At 39.0% G+C, this 5,208-nt stretch overlaps 1 pseudogene; it reads right to left on the bottom strand.

Annotated features, from left to right (window-relative positions):
• Positions 1–1,630: 1,630 nt before the first annotated feature.
• LOC112617699 lies at positions 1,631–2,387 on the bottom strand (annotated as a pseudogene).
• Between the last annotated feature and the right edge of the window lie 2,821 nt (positions 2,388–5,208).

Raw genomic sequence — 5,208 nt, 5'->3', positions numbered from 1 at the left:
CATACCCAAGTATTTGCTTTAACAATGGGGTGTCATCCTGGTTTACAACAACATGCTGAAGAGCTGTTAGCTGACAGTCACAGTATGTCCAGTGAGGTTCAAAGGCAGGAATCCTCTTAGTGTTACAGAGAATCAGCATGATACGCATAAGAACAAAATGTGACTAAAACAGTAAACTGTTGCTTAGGCAGGTCATCAAAGAACTCTGATGTCTTCTCTCCAAATCTCGTATATAATGTCTCAGGTAATCGTTGCCATGTGGCTTCGGTCCAGTCCTCCTTATCAAAGGGAAATAAATCTTGGGGTATTTTCTTGTATTGGCTATGATCAGCACCACATATGAGAGAAACAGCTAAGAATATTATCCTCCTCCTGCTGAGATAAAAATGACAACTCCCAGTGGCCGGGTGCAGTGGCTCACGCCTGTAATCCCAGCACTTTGGGAGGCTGAGGTGGGTGGATCCTTTGACACCAGCAGTTCGAGACCAGCCTGGCAATATAGTGAAACCCTGTCTCTACTAAAAACAAAAAAAATTAGCCGGGTTCAGTGGCGCATGACTGTAGTCCCAGTTACTCAGGAAGCTGAGGTATGAGAATTGCTTGAATCTTCTAGGCTGAGGTTGCCGAGAGCTGAGGTCATGCCACTGCACTCCAGCCTGGGTGACAGGGTGAGACTCCAGGTAAAAAAAAAAAAAAAAGACACCTTCCTTTCCAGGTATTATTTCCCATTTTATGATCTCTTTCCATTTGTTACCTATCTTGATGCAGACTGGGCTTCTCTGGGTAGACATCTCTGGTTCAGCTAACCTGCCCTCTACAGGCATGTAGCAGGATTAGGCTTCCCAGAACTGCTTCCTGTGTCCATTACCAGGTAGAAGGCATAGGGCTAGAAAGGCAAAGAAAGATGGGAATGTCGATAAAACAGTTATTGATATTACTGTAAATATCAGGAAGGCTACAAAAAAAGAAATAAGATTTCTTTTTTGTCTTCAAAGGGTTTTCCAAGCAGTGAAGCACTTGCCGTGTTGAACGATAGCAAAAAAAGGATACTTTTTGCAATGTAATTAGATGTTCTATAGTGCTACAAGGAATTGCCTTCCGAATGGAGGTTCATGTATAATACTCATTTACAATTCAATATATAATTACGCAAATAATTTTTAAATATAATCAATAATAAAGACTGTTCTGTGGATGGTAGTGTTTAATACATTTTATATTTTGTATAGTGATTTCAGGCCTTTTGTTTTCTTAAAATCAGCAGCTGTTTAGCCTAATTCTTAGCATTATTTTGTCGTTTGCGCCAGTACTTTTTTGTGCACGCTTTTTGTGATCTGTGTTAAAAACCTGCATTGCCAACATTGCAACTCGAACTTAAACTTGTTATTCAAATAAATATTTAATTAAAAAAAGAAAAAAAAAAGAAAGATGGGAATGTCTCACAGGGGAGGGACGCATCACTCTGGTCAGCCCTCATGAGATGAAGTCACTATCCAGCCCATTATTTCTTTAGGAATATGCACAGTCAAGTTATTTATTTGTTTATTTTTAACTTTAGGGGTTTTTTTAAAAAAAATAAAACAAATTTGCCTGACAGTTCCAAGTACAAAACTAACCAGTTTCGAACTTACTAATGATAATAGTACAGAAATGCGTCCTTCCTCAGGGGAACAGTGTCCTCCCTGGGGCCCTCTTGGGTCACAGTGCAGATCCTGGGTGCATGCTCAGTGTACATGTCCCTCTTGGCTGCAGAAATGAAGACGTCTTTCACTAGCTGTGGCCTCTGACCAAGGAGAGCAGGACATGCTTCACCTTCTACATGTTCTTAAAACTAACAAAAATCTGATTGTCAAGCAGGAGCTGTAGTGTGGCATCTGCTGAACCTCCAGCCTTGAAGGAGTCTCTCTGGTAGGACCCACCAGGTCAAAGCTGTACATAGCTCCCTTCCATTCTTTAAGTTCACAGGTGACAGACGATGTTGTAACCATCGTATGGACAGTAGTGCCTGGATACAGGATTGTAAATAACATTCCAATTGCCCCAGTAGTCATGGCCTTATTATTAGGATGTTTATACATCTTTAGTTTTGCTGCAATAATCTTTGTCAGGGAAGACAGTCTCCATGAAAACCACTGCATCCAATGACTGTTTTGTCTGTTAATTTGTAACATTTGGGGTTGTCCCAGGTGTTAATTGAAACCCTTGACTCAACAGAGTGTCAGAAGTGGCAATGCAAAAGTCTTGTGCAGCTGTTGCCAAACCAGTATCTCCATTGAAAACATAGGATGACACGTGCAGTCCTAAGGAGCCCGTGGGGCTGAGCAGCTCCACTGTCAGGGACCCGAGTGGCTGTGGAGGACCACAGTGCACTGCTGCAGCTCTGGCTCCTGTCGATTACCGCCAGAGGGCAGCTCCCATGCACATCGAATTTACAGGAATCTGAAGAATTCTGAGCAGCAAAGTCTGCTTCCGTCTGGACAAGCATTATCTGGACTAAAGATAATTTGATTCATAAGAAAAGTGAAATTTTGTACCGCAAAGATAATTTTTATGAGATAATAGCATCATCTTTGACCTTCTCATTCCCACATTTGTACTCTCATCCGAAAATTTCCAAAGTTATTTCTTATATTCAGATGAGAAATACATGTGGCTGGTATTAATCTGCATTGTTCACAGGTGCCAAATAGTCCCAAAAGCCCTTGCTCATCATCTCCAGGTCATTCAACTCCATTTAAAATTGAAGTTTGATTTATGTAGAGTAAAATGACTTATGTCATAGAGGTACAGTTTTTTTACTGATGATTTTAAAATTCATCTTCTCATTAATGGACATTTGGGTTGTTTTCACTTTGGCCTATTATGAATGACGCTGCTATGAATATTGTTGCACCTTTTTTGGTTGATACAGGATAATTATACATTTGAAATTATTAGAAATTGCTGAGCTGTTTTCCAAGATAATTGTATAATTTTTGCATTCCCACCATCCATATATGAGAGTTTCAGTGCTCCAACATTTCATATTGTCTTTTTAATTGTAGCCATTCTATCAAATATGCAATGGTATCATATTGTGACTTTAATTTCATTTTCCCAATAAGCGATGATGTTGAGTGCTATTTCACATGTGTGATATTCAAATTGGCCATTTCAAACTCTTCTTTTGTAAAATGTGTGTTCAAGTTTTTTGCCACTTTTAAAAGTGTATGTCTTTGCTTATTGACTTTTAAGAGTTTTTTATATATTGTGTATATGTTTTTGTCAGCTATATTTATTGTGAATATTATTTCCTTACCATTTACTTAATGGTGTCTTTTGATGAGCAATAGGTTTAAATTTTGAAGAAATGTAATTTAATAATATTTCTTTTATGGTTTTTTTTTTTTGTTTCCTGACCAAGAAAATTTTCACCTGAAGGTTGAAAATACATTTTTCTGTTTTCTTCAAGAAATTTTATAGTGTAAATGCTGAGATTTAAGTTTATGAACTACTTTCAATTAATTTTTGTGTATGGTGTGTAGTATGGGGTTAAGATTTATTTCTTTTTTCATTTATGTATTGAAAGGACCCTCCTTTCTCCATTAAATGACTATATAAAAGTGAAACTAATTCTGAGTTCTCCGTTCATTTCACTGATCTATTTTATTTTTATTTTTATTTTTTGAGGCTGAGTCTCACCCTGTTGCCCAGGCTGGAGTGCAGTGGCGTGATCTCTGCTCACTGCAACCTCTGTGTCCTGGGCTCAAGCAATTCTCTTGCCTCAGCCTCCGGAAGACACCAAGTCATAATACCTTAGATCACAGGGGTGGAAGTGCTCAATGTGGGCCCCTACACTGAGACAATGTAACTGCCAAACTACTGGCAAGTCTCCAAAATGGCTTTGGGACCTGTGAGAATTTCGGGGACTCTGGTGTAGCAAGAACTATTGACATCTGTGGTGGCTATGAGAGCACTGAGGGTCTCTAGCTTACCTTCTTCCTGTAAGTAGTTCTCCCCTAAATCAGTTCATAGTTGATAGTGGCTGGGGAGATATTGTGTCAGAGGCAGAGTGCCTTGCTTCTCTCTCTCTGTTGTGCTATCCCGGGCTTCTGTGCTCCACAGGAATTTTTGCCACTGCCCTGGTGCTCTCCAGCATAGTTTCTCAGTCACTCCAATTGAAATATAATTGTTTATTCATTGTTTTGGTTCCTATCTGTGAAGGCGATGAGCACCAGGGAACAAACTCTAGTCAGCCATCTTGCTGATGTCACTTCATGCAATCTGTCATTATTTCTCTAAATAAGCTTTCTAATCCTTTCTCTTTCTCTGCTTCTTCTGAGACTCCCATAATGCACAAATTGTTTCACCTGATGGTGTCCCATAAGCCCCATAGACTTTTTTCACTCTCTTTTCTTTCTGTTTTTATTACTGGCTGATTTTAAATGATTGTGTGTTTTGCTCAATAGAGTTTGTTGTGGAAACTCTCTATTAAATTTTTCAGTTTAGTTATTGCATTCTTTTGCTCCAGAATTTTTCTTTGTATTTGATTTTCATATCTTTATTGAATTTCGGATTTTTATTAATTTGCTGTTTGTCCAATTAAAAAATTATCTATGTTCTGCTGTAGCTCACAGAGCTTCTTTAAGAATTATCAAGCAATTCGTAGCTCTCCATTTATTTATTTATTTATTTAGTTATTAATTATTATTATTATTATACTTTAAGCTCTAGGGTACATGTGCATAACGTGCAGGTTTGTTACATATGTATACTTGTGCCATGTTGGTGTGCTGCACCCATCAACTCGTCAGCACACATCAACTCGTCATTTACATCAGGTATAACTCCCAATGCAATCCCTCCCCCCTCCCCCCTCCCCATTATAGGCCCCGGTGTGTGATGTTCCCCTTCCCGAGTCCAAGTGATCTCATTGTTCAGTTCCCATCTATGAGTGAGAACATGCGGTGTTTGGTTTTCTGTTCTTGTGATAGTTTGCTAAGAATGATGGTTTCCAGCTGCATCCATGTCCCTACAAACGACACAAACTCATCCCTTTTATGGCTGCATAGTATTCCATGGTGCATATGTGCCACATTTTCTTAATCCAGTCTGTCACTGATGGACATTTGGGTTGATTCCAAGTCTTCGCTATTGTGAATAGTGCCGCAATAAACATACATGTGCATGTGTCTTTATAGCAGCATGATTTATAATCCTTTGGGTATA

The sequence above is a fragment of the Theropithecus gelada genome, unplaced genomic scaffold (assembly GCF_003255815.1).
Source record: "Theropithecus gelada isolate Dixy unplaced genomic scaffold, Tgel_1.0 HiC_scaffold_341, whole genome shotgun sequence".
Classification (NCBI taxonomy): domain Eukaryota; kingdom Metazoa; phylum Chordata; class Mammalia; order Primates; family Cercopithecidae; genus Theropithecus; species Theropithecus gelada.
This window is presented reverse-complemented; position numbering and strand designations above follow the sequence as displayed.